Source organism: Silene latifolia, chromosome 1 (genome assembly GCF_048544455.1).
Source record: "Silene latifolia isolate original U9 population chromosome 1, ASM4854445v1, whole genome shotgun sequence".
NCBI classification, from domain to species: Eukaryota; Viridiplantae; Streptophyta; class Magnoliopsida; order Caryophyllales; family Caryophyllaceae; genus Silene; species Silene latifolia.
The window spans coordinates 196901629-196913815 of record NC_133526.1 but is presented as its reverse complement, the minus strand read 5'-3'; the positions used below and the strand labels follow the sequence as shown (position 1 = coordinate 196913815).

The 12187-nt window shown below is 38.5% G+C and overlaps 1 long non-coding RNA gene across 1 annotated transcript; it reads left to right on the top strand.

The window, feature by feature from the left end:
• The first annotated feature begins 9692 nt into the window (after window positions 1–9692).
• LOC141620548 (uncharacterized) lies at window positions 9693–10961 on the top strand. The gene is made up of 3 exons (XR_012531994.1): window positions 9693–9928; window positions 10022–10413; window positions 10834–10961. It is a non-coding gene; the product is annotated as an uncharacterized LOC141620548 (long non-coding RNA).
• The last annotated feature ends 1226 nt before the right edge of the window (window positions 10962–12187 follow it).

The following is a 12187-nucleotide window of genomic DNA, read 5'->3' as shown; positions in this document are numbered from 1 at the left end:
ATATATAGTATTGATTGATTTGGAACTGATGGTTTCAAATTATACCTCGCAAGTGCACGATTGTCGTTGTACACTATTGAGGGTCGATCCCACGAGGAGGATGGGAGAATATTAATCGTTTAAAATCTCTTGTTTAGCTAAGTCGATAGAATTTAGAGTTTGATATTTTAACTAAACAACTAAACTAGTCAAATAAAGTGCTAATAAACTAATTATGAAAATTGAGCAAGTGAGATTGTAAAAGATGTAATCAAGGTTAAGGAAGGCCTAGGATCCGATCAAGCCCTTAGCAATGAGTCATAGTGGCAATTAGTCAATCAACAAGTAATGGTTCATGGGGTCAAGAGGGATAATGCTAGCTAAACTAACCACCCAACCCTCCCGAGTGTAGGTAGCCTCTTGATTCAGGTTAAGGTCCCACTCCGTGGACGCGGGCCCACGGGAGCGAAAAGCGAGCAAGCTTTTCATGTGCATTTGTGGAGTCGCCACCAATTTATTGTGAAAAATTGGAAACCGTTCGAATACCTCGTGTCATGTCAAGACACAAAGTAATGACATAGACACTAAGAACTCGTTACTCTTAACATTCTATGTCTAGAATGACTCTCGTGGATGCCAATGAACACGGATGTTCATGGAAAGACAAACAAAGGTTGTAGCATGAAAGAGGAAATCTTTTGAATTGCCTTTTACAAACTCCTTTTTAAAGATAACCCTTACAAATATTTCAAGATTGTAAACTGGTTTATGAAAGCCCATTTGATAAATGTGAAATATTTGAGATGAAAGTTTTGCTTCAAGTGTGACGGGTCAAACGAGATGGTCAAGCATTCTACTATCCGTTATAGCAACAGTATGCATGACTGTCACTACTACAAGTATCCTACTCTTTCATCTTTTATATATGTGGACAAGGCCCTCGGGAACTGCGTCCGCGGGATCCACACTAGGCATAATCGACTCGAGGTTCTTTCGAATCGAATTAAGACAAATTAGAGTCGCCACCAAGTTTTTTGGGAACTTGGAACCGTTCAAGTCAACTTTACACCTTTCATCGAAAAGCATAAAGCCAATCGACTACGAGTGATTAAAGATAAAGACTTGTACCCTATATCACTCGATTTGAATGACTCTCGTAATCCAATGGTATTTAGACGGATCCACAAACCATAGATCTTGAGTAAGGGGTGAGGGTACGTGTTGGGAAGCCCATAAGGACACCCAACCCCGCCCGTCAATAACGGCCTCTACTAAGTCAAGTATGGATTTCAAACAAGGTCATAGCTACTACGATATATGAAATACAAACATCGTTTTAACCCTAACATGTGAAGTTTCTATGTCGATTTAAATGCAACTAAACTAACTTTGTCAAAGTTGTAATTTAGCATGTGGGTTGATTGATCTAAGCAACATATAAACGAAAGCAAATAAGGCTTAGGGGGAATGGGGGAGCCGTTGGGATCTACCTATTACAAACCAGGCATTTCATGCCGACACAACAATAAATTAAAGATACAACTCGATCTAAATACAATTGCTACATACAGAACCGTACACGACACATTACACGGCCAATCGGCCTAGGAAACCAAGACAAGAGGGGGGTGGCCCACGGCTTACATGACTCACGGCCTTGGGTCACTCCTCGTGATGTGTGCTTTCACTTAATCTCATCGAATTAGACATAGGGCTATGCACCAAAGCATGCATTAGCATAAACCGGGCCATGTTGCTTTAAACAACATGCGATTTACTACGCTCTTACATGCATTGGGGCACAACCATCTAACCAAACAAAACTAAGGTTTTTGAAAGAGGTTTTGACTCGATAAAGGGAAACTAACTTGAAAATTACAACTCGATGAACAAACGATAAATTACAAGTTATAAAGCGATAAAGAACAAGCGATTCATAAAACGGACGAAACCAGAAGGACCAAAAGACACGGCCAAATCACGGCCAAACCAAACACGGCTACCCTAGGTCCTAGGTCAGGTTCATTAGTTAGATCAAATGATTGCGAAACGAACTCGAAACAAATTAGAAAACAAGTTGAAAACGACGTTGATCGGTTGAGATGATGTCGCGCAAAGGGGGCATTCTACACGGCCTAAAAGGGGTCAAGTTAGGTCAAATTCGCTAATTAATTTAACTCATCGAGTGTTAATAAGAAGGTGCTAGTCACGCACTCTTATACTAGCGAGAAATTAGGTGAAAGAGAGAGATGCATTCAATTGAATTACAGAATTGTTAGTTGATTTTAAAGCTTATGTCGAAGCCACCTATCGTGTCTAATCAGGTTATTAAATTGATCTAATGTCATCTAAATAAGTTATATGTTAACAATCAGAAGTCATACTAACATGCAACGGGTCCTAAGGTGGGTCGAATTGGCCGAGACAAACAAAGGGTCAAAAACGAGGAGCGAAGTTAGAAATTCGTTTTATTTATGCCCTACCTTGAACACGAGGATATGTAAATGAGACGGGGGTGTACGACCGACTGATGTAGCGGTTTCTTTTCCCATCTCAAGTCAACGCGGGTGTTCATGGTGGTACTTTAACTCATACTCGGACTAAACTAGTTTCATAGTTAATTTAAACGATAAATAAAAGCGATAAACAAACAAAAACAAACTATAAAAGAACAAACATAAAAACGAAATAAAAAAAGGAGAAAGAGGAGGATTTGATGCACCCTCAACCTACATGTATCGTTGACACCGTCTTGGGTCGTAATCGATGGTAGATTTTATCTCGAGAGGCCGTCGTCGACGAAGAAACAAAGCAAACACGCGTTTTTGGCAAATCTGGACAGCAACTTTCAAACAATGATTTCTCCCTCGTTTCACGATGAAAATTCGATTTAAAAGATGTTTTGAAAACTATAAAGAGAGGAGAACAGAGATCTTAAAACAACCCCTGCTCGTTTTGAGTTATTGGGCACGAAAAACGAGAGCACAAACAGAATGACAGACAGAACAAACACAAAAACAGAGTGTATAACACTCTGTTTTTCGAGGGATTTCGTGTACTCTCAAGGGCAATTTGGCTCGTAAATCTTTGTCTAATGTGTATATGGATGTTATGTGGTTAATTAGGAACAAGAAAATCGAGTTTTGATGGAGGTTTGAGGGAGGAACGAATTGTTTTTCGAAGAGGACACACAAACAGTTTCAGTTTGTATGTCGGTTTTGTGGAGAGTTTTTGAGAGGCAATTAGGGTTTGTTTCTGAGGTTTAAAGCTTGTGAGTGATGGAGAACTTAGAGGAATGAATGTATGGTGAAGGGGTGGTATTTATAAAGAGTTAAAGTAGGGTAAAAGAGAGGGAGAAGCAGTCGGGCCTGCTCACGCATAGCTGCTGTCCAGCAGCTTTTGTGAGGGTTTGAGAGGGGTTTTCTTGGTGATTAAGCTAGGGTAATATGGGTAGGATATTAGGGTATGGGTTAGGGTTAATGGGCACGGGTTTTGGTGGTATTTGGAGCGGGTTTTGGGCTCGGGATTCATCACGCAAAACAGGGGGTAGGCTGTTTGTATGCGGGCTGTTGGGGGGTGTTTGGGACGGGTTTTGGGCCATGGTTATGGGGTTCGAACTGGGGTTGGATGGGTAGAGGCTTAGGTTGATTAGTGTACACGAGATTCGTGCCAACTCGTAAAGGAAACGGGCTCAAAAACCGAGCTAAAATCGAGCTCAAAAACGTGTGGTTGAAACGAGTTCTTTTCGATTTTTAAATCGATTTTTCAAATCAATTAACACATTAAAATAAATGATTTTTCAAACCAAATATACTCATAAAATGATTTTTCAAATCAAATATTTGTTTTATTTTCAATAAAATAAACTTGGGAAAATAACTTCAAAATAAAATAAATTAAATTGAAATCACTTTAAAAAAGCTTTAATTTAAATATCATTTAAATTAATAAAATGAACTCACTTAAAAACATTAATTTAAATATCATTTTAAATTAATAAAATATTTCATCGACGACGCCCATTCTACATCGTAAAACGAGCTCCAAATAATGACAATGACAACTAAAGAATACATGTGTCCTATCATCATCGAGTGTTTGTCGGGTTCTCTATAAATTCCAATATCGACGGATACGGGTATTTACAGAGCCCCCACTTTGACTGAGGCTTGGACAAGGCGAAAGTCAAAGTATACCCCAGGTCCCTCTCGACCTGAGGATTCTGCGGGTCGTTTATAGTCCATTAGACTTGCGTATGTAAGCTCGCCAGCCATAAGAAGAGATCATACCTGAAACTTCGTTGGGGATTGACTCTTGCTTCTGTTGTGTCAAAATACCATCGTTGGTCGTCGACCCATAAAATTGCATATATGGTGGATTGAGCCTTATCCTTAGGCGCCTACGTATCCGTTTCTGACGGAATCAAATCCGCGTCGTAGTTCGGCAACTGCTGACACATGCCAAAGTTTATCATCTGCTGGCATTTGTCCAAAATTCATCATCTGTTGACATTTGCCCATAGCTTATCATCTGCTGGCAGGTGCCCAAATGGGACGGGACTTTCCAAGGAGGTTGCCGCCGCTTTCATCATTTGCTTTCAGCTACAGAATTCTTCCATTTCATACTCTTGTATCAAATTGAATTCTTGGTGGATGTCATCCTTTACATCTTGATAATGGTCTCTGAAGCCAACGGCTTCAGAGCCCCCAGTTTGCAATGGCTCTAAAGTCGAAGACTTTAGAGCCCCCAGTTGAAGCATATCCTGCTATATTTGAAGCATAGAAAATGTACTAGCAATAATCATCACATAAGCACATTCGGATCATCGATCTTAAAATTGGATCATTTGAAATACTGGGTCATCGACCCGAAGATTGAATTTGAAAATTTTGAATGATTGGGTCATCGACCCGAAAGTTGAATTTGAAAATTTTGAATGATTGGGTCATCGACCCGAAAATTGAATTTGAAAATTTTGAATGATTGGGTCATCGACCCGAAAATTGAATTTGAAAATGTTGAATGATTGGGTCATCGACCCGAAAATTGAATTTGAAAATTTTGAATGATTGGGTCATTGACCCGAAAATCGAATTTGTCATCATTTAGAATATTGGGCCATCGGCCCTTCAAAAATTGAATTTTGAATATTTGAATTTCGAAGGATTGGATCATCGACCCACAAGGTTTCCACTACTTGGATCATCTATCCACAATTTGCAAAAAGTATTTGGAATTTTGAAATTTTGAATTTTTTTTGAAATCGAACCTTGATGGGTGGGTGAGCATGAAACATGACACGGACACTCTGTATGACTTGCAAACAACGTGGGCGTAGCCCGCTACCGTAAAACAAAAAAAGAAAATAAAACCGTAAGTGTGCACGGGTTTTAATTCAATTATTGACTTGTTAGGGGTAGAAATGTAAATTGGCCATTCTGGCGCCAAAAGATGGCAAATGGGAATCACAAGGTCGTCGGACTTTGGACGGAGATATCGCATGACATGGGCGTGCTCCCGAGGGCACATGGGAATCAAGATCACTTGGCATTGACAGGGTGGATTAAACTCACGGAGCAACAACGTTGGCTTCGCCCAGACACTAAACACAGAGTGATTTTATGAGAACAGTTGGACATCACACATCACTCTTGTTGGGAACATTCTGTCACTCTTCTCCTCGCCTCCTTTCTTTTAAGCGAGTTTCATCATTTCTTGCCACCGCCTTCTTTCTTTTCAGCGGGCTTTTACTATTTTTCTTCCACGCCTTCTTTCTTTTCAGCGGGTTTTTCATATTTTCTGTTCCCAACACAAACTCACATCTATATGACTCAGCATCTTTGTCTACACCATTAGATAAGGCTCATTCCGACACTAGACACTACTCATCTGAACCTATATCCTTATCCTAGCCTACATCGAGTGCTAAGACCGACTCAAACAAAGGTGGCTTCATTTGGACTTGGTTAAGACCCATAAGAAACCGACAAGATGACAACTTGGATGATGGGTGGATTGAATCCCTTATTCTGAAGGACTGCCTACGTATTCGCGTGGAGCGAAATCAAATCCGACGTAGTTCGATCAAGGTGCATTAAATTGACATTTTGATTGTGTGTACACACTCAAAGGTTTCACCTAAGGTATCATGTCGTATCCCATTCTAGCCTGTAAGGTACCGTTGTATCCCGTGTCTAGGGTTGGGTGTAAAAGGCTTGGATCTTTTGGGATGTGGAGCTTGGTAAAAAATAGGTTTGAAAGGTAAACCATCATTCTGAAGGTTCGTTTTGTGGTGTTAAGGCCAAGGGCTATGGCTTATAACGTGGTTGGAAATGGTGTCTCGGGTTTGATGAAACCCGAGTGCAAATGGGTTGGAAAATGACGTGGGTTCAAATTTCCATGTCTGGACCCTAAAGGCTAGGTATAACAACACAAGCGGAATGATTCTCAAAATTCCCGACTATCCCCTCAGAATCGTCTCGGGAAGGACTTAGAGGGTAAAGAGGTTACTACTTAAGCTTTTGGGCTTCGCCCATTGAACTTCAACTATGGGTACTTGACTTGACTTCTGGCTTCCGTAACTTCAACATTCAACCAAAAGCGTTCTGCAATAACTTCAACATCTTTTTTCCTTTTTTCTTTTTCTTTCATCTTTTTTTTCATTTTTCTTTTTTTTTTTTCATTTTTTTTTCATTTTTCCAATTTTTCTCTTTTTCTCATTTTTCATTCTTTTTCATCTTTTTTCTCTCTTTGAAAATGATCTTATATTCATTCTCTTAGTTATAAATGGATACACCTTGAAAACTGGGCTTCGCCAACTAATTTGGGTAGGAACTAACAATTCCTTGTTAGAACGGGTTGATATCTTCTCTCTTCGAGATGGGATGATTCTGTTGGGGAAAAGGCTTGCCTTCCGTCATCGACATGGAAAACAAGGAGCTAGTCCGGGTTTGTCATAGAATCAACTAAAAGCTTGTCACAAACATTGGTTCAGATGAAGGTTTTCTACCACCAGACAGGGAATAGGTAAAGGAATTAGACACGGGATACTAGTGTACCTTACATTTTGAAACAGGACATATTTCTACCCCAGGGATGCCTTTGAGTGTGTTGTGCATTCACTAGTAGAAAAAACACCTATTGCGTCATTCGATTTACGTCGGTTCTATAAAAACTGACGCAAAAAGTACTTAGTTTTGGCGGGAATGCATTTTTTGCCTTTAGTTAAGCTATTTGCGTCGGTTCTTTATATTAACCGACTTATATTTTGCGTCGGTTATTAGTAAAACTGACGTATTTAATCAAATACATCAGTTTTATTCTTTGACCGACTTATTTGATATAAGGTTTTTGCATCAATTGAAGTGTAAACCGATGCAAATAAAATTTAATAAAAAAAAACCAACAGTTGAACCCTCCTAATATACACCGTCTCAAAACTTTTCATCTCCCAATTACTCTTCCCTTGTTCTTCGATCGTTAATCACCAAACCCTAGCTTCATCGTCCCACCACGACCACCATCACCGCGCCCTACTGCTACTGTCGCACCACCACCACCATTGGAGCTGTCGCACGACCATACCCTACTGCTGAACACGAAACCCTTCCCTATTCACCAAACCTTAATGTTTCTCCCTTATTCTGCCGTCATACGACCACCACCGTGCTGCCCTCCTTATGCTGTCGCTCAAGCCGTCGCACCAGGCCACCACCACCAACACCGTGCTTCCCTATTTCAAGTATGATTATTGTTGTTTGTTATGTTTATTGTTTGAATGTAAATTTATTTGCATGTTTATCAATTCGTTGATAGTTGTTCCTCTTTATCGTATTTATGAATCGTTTTATCATCTTGAATCGCCTTGTAGTTTGAAGTCAAAGCATAGTAACGGGGTGTTCAGAGCATAGTAAAATCGATAATGGAATGGAGTGTGTGAATCGGGTTGTGAAGTTTGCTGTTTCATTTTTGTTTATATTCCGTCTTATATTGTACGGTGTTGTTGCATCTAGTTAATTATTTGAATGGCTTTTTTGTTGTTTCAGAATACTAATTTATTATGTATACTAAGCACACTTCGTCTCGATAACCACCATTAACATTGTAAAAAAATACTCCAGTAAGCAAGTTTCAGATTTATGTAAATCTCTGAATTTGTCTTTGAGTTATTATTGTTGGATTGTCAAATAGACGCTTATGCATGTGTGCTTTAGAGCTAGTAACTAGCTGCATCTTGCTTCATACATCATAATCGAAGTATTGTTCAGTAAATAAATAACAACGGAGCTTTCAGTCTAACTGAATACTCAAATTAGTTTGTGTGTTTATCAATTCATTGCATTATGGTGGTGTTCCTATTTGATTTGTTCCTACTCATATTTGTGTAAATGAAGGTGAAGTATTCCTATTTGATTTGCAGGTATCGTAGGCAAAATGTTATTTTCTTTGTGTTTGTACACAAGTCCAGCTAAGAGTATTCACATTTTTGTCTATATGATAAACTAATAGATGACCAAAAGAACCCTTATTATTTTTGTTCTTTAATAATATGTTTTTGAAATTTTAGTTTTCTCATGTCTTAGATCTTACTTGTCACTATATCCGACTACCTGCAGTAGGAACGGGCTTGGAGGGTCTTGGGCTAACAGTTGCTCAAAAGACGTGGCACTGCATTGCTACAATGAGTGGTCAGTATATTTGGATACGCCTACAATCCTTCTCTGCTTTTCGTTGATGGGGAGACTCAGAACAGGTATAACTTCTTTCCTACAACATTTAAATTTGTGTTTTCATAATGTTGAACCCAAATGATTGTGCTTCTTGAAATTATTGATTTCTGTAATCCTTTCTTTCCCCAGAGGACACTAGGACAAAGGGCATGGCTAATTGAGAGTTCGTATATGGAAGTCCTAATATGAATCGCTCCGTCAGTTTTGAATTCGTGAATCGCCTATTAGTATGGAATGGGTTTTCAGTAAGTCTGATTCACTTGTCTTTTACATTTTGACATAAATTAAAGTTGAGATTCTGTCTGTATTTATATTGGTGCTGGAAATAGGTCATTTATGATTATGAGATTCTGAAGAGAGAAATTTTACAGTTTTGTTCATCACTGGTGGAGGATAACCTTGTTCAATTCACTGATTTAGTATATCAAATTCTAATGTTATCTAAGGTGTTGCTTAGGGCACATGGCAATGAGACATACAAGGACATGGCCGTCAATATCTAAGAAAAAAAGTCTTCAATATCTAAGAAAAAAGTCTATTTCTATCTGTATATTTTTGCTTGAATATATCAATGCTAACCGTCAATAATCTGATGAAGTGTATTCTATACTTTATATGCTCTTTTGGTTTGGAGTTCACTATTATTATAGTCTTGTGTACCTACTTATGCAGTTATGCTTCTCTTTCTTCAAGTTCTGCCACTTGTTCTTGAATACGGATGGTTGTTAATAATGTCAAAGTATGTGCAGAGTCAAGGAAAAGGCAAATTTTTAGTGCATAGTGTTCAGGGATTCTGGCAGACTGTCAGTTGTGTTACAAAGCTTTATTCTAATCTCCTTCATTAGTGATGTGAAATTATTGTTGGCATGTTAACCCTCACACTGTCACTTTTAGTATGATGCCGTTTCCTTTTTAAATACCTTATTATCACAAGGTTGTGAATACACGATTCATTTAACTATAGCAGTGTTGGAGTAGCTCATATTTTGTGTTCAGTATTAGTTTAATGATTTAATAGCTTTTCTTGCCTTCTGAAACTTTTAGGCATGGATTGAAATCAGAGTTGCAGGACATTTGGGAGACAGCTCCTGGGGTTCACAGACCGGCGCTATCCTAAGTTTCACCTACGAGGGTGGTACAGCTGGTACCCCGTTAGATATTGGGCAGGTAAACAAGCTTGAATCACCTTATATGTATATTCAAATGGAATATTGTCCTAGGTAAACTTTTATGTCTACTCTTGACTAGTTTTCACTTTGTTTCTAAGCCAGACTTCTTTACTTTTTGGGTGACCGGTTCTTTGCTCTGAACAGATTTATTTTACCCGATGGGGACAGAAGGGGTGTCCTTGGTTGTTATCATTAATCTACTTTGTCGTTGCTCCACTCATATTTGTACCAGCTTATTAGCTCAGTTATGTCTCGAATGACTTTCATTAATAATTAGAGGTTTTCGTCTTTATCTTCTAAAAACTTGGTTCTTTCTTTTGTTCGGTCTAACCTTTTGGAGGGTGCTGGTGTATTTTTTTGTTACTAAGATAATGAATGATCGCAACAATTACTTAGTGTGGTTGCTTGTCGAATTGTTAGATCTCGAAGAATGAAATCCATCATTATGGATCCTGGACTTTAACTTTCAGAAAAGACTGGGATGTTCTACGCCACTCAGAAGCTGGACTTGCTAACTGCTTATTAGATCTTCTCAGGTACTCTTTCGAATAACTCTTTGGTGGGGCTATCTCATTATTTATTCTACCTTCATTCTTAGTTGCATCGCTCAATTGGATTAGCTCGGTAAATTTCAACTTAGATATAAACAAGACTTGATGAGATTGCCTTGTTGCATTGTTTGGATAGGATAATAAGAGGGGGATAAAGCCATGGAGGGTCGATATGAGTATGGGATGGGGGAAGGAAAAAGGGTGTTTTCCCGTCAATTTTTACTATGTTAAAAACAACTTTGAATTGGCTTGTAAGAGGAAAAACGGTTCCCTCCAACTTAATATGTTATCCGGAAAACGGTATTAAGATCCCTCCTTTTCCCTCCAAATCACTAACTAAAAATGTGTAACTATTTCATCTTTTATAACACTCATGACCTTGCTACTCACATAATCTGATCTTAGGATGTGAACAAGGGTGCTGGAATGTTCCTTTTGCTGAATCCTAAGTAGGTTTGTTATCTTTGTCAACTTGTCCCATTTCACACTTCCACCTAGTGGTCATTAGTCACTCTATTCACTTTTTAGGAAGGTCCTCTATCTCATTTATCAAAAAGGTGCATACTCAATGACTATTTTTGTGATTTATATGCAGGTTCTCCAACCTCGATTGAACCGCGAGTGCATACCGTAACCAACCAACAGCGATGCATTAATCAATGAGGAGTTGGCTATCGGGTAAATTGGATATTCCTAGATAGGGTTAAGGCAAGAGAGGGTTGCCAGATGATCTATGTATTCTTCTACCACTCCGATCGAGCACTATTGACATGAGTATGTCCGATTGAGACTTTGAGTTGTGTTAGGTTTGTGGCATCGAATTTGGATTGATTTATAGTTTTATGTAAGTTTACTAGATGTTTAGAGAACATTTAGTATAGATTAGCTTAGTAACAAAGATGTTTGTTAGATTATTTATACATTGGATTGTATTTGGAACATTGTTGAGTCGAATGAGATGTAATGTTGTTTACATGAGATGTATTAGTGGTTGGTTGGATTTATTGTTGCAGGATATTAAGTTTTGGTATTCGGATTGTGAGTTTTATATAATTTCAGCAACAAATTTTTATATAAAAAAAACATTAATAAATTAGGTCGGTTTTGAAAGAAATGATGCAAATGAGAAATTCAATTGCCCCTAAAAAAATATCAATTGCATCAGTTATAACAAATGACGCAAAAACTAAAGAAAATGCATCGGTTCTCTATAAAGAACTGATGCAAATGCTAAGCATTTGCGTCAGTTGTACATACAATTGCGTCGATTTTTTTTAAACACAATCGACGCAATGGTTCTTTTTTTTTGCGTCAGTTTTTAAAGCACAACTGACGCAAATGGTGAACTTTTTGCGTCAGTTCCACAACTGACGCATAGCAAATACGACCCCTCGATATACGTCAGTCCAAAACCGACGCAAAAAGCCCTTTACAACTGACGCAATAGGGGTTTTTTCCATTAGTGATTTTATCATGCTTTCAGAATGATGAGGATTGAAAACAAGACATATTTGGAAACGAAACTGCAACTTTTATTGGAATGAGAAATGCTTAACAGACTCGAAGGAACGATTCCTAGGACACATCCTAGGTCATCGCGGAACAACCGACTCAACTTCAAGAAAAGAAAGTCCTAGACTCGACTCGACTAAGAAAAGAAAACAGATCCCGACTCATAATTTTTCAAATCTGGTCTTGAGCTTTCCCTTGTTCAGCTGTCAGCTTAGATGCTCGGTTCTAGTCCTTGATCCCTTTGATG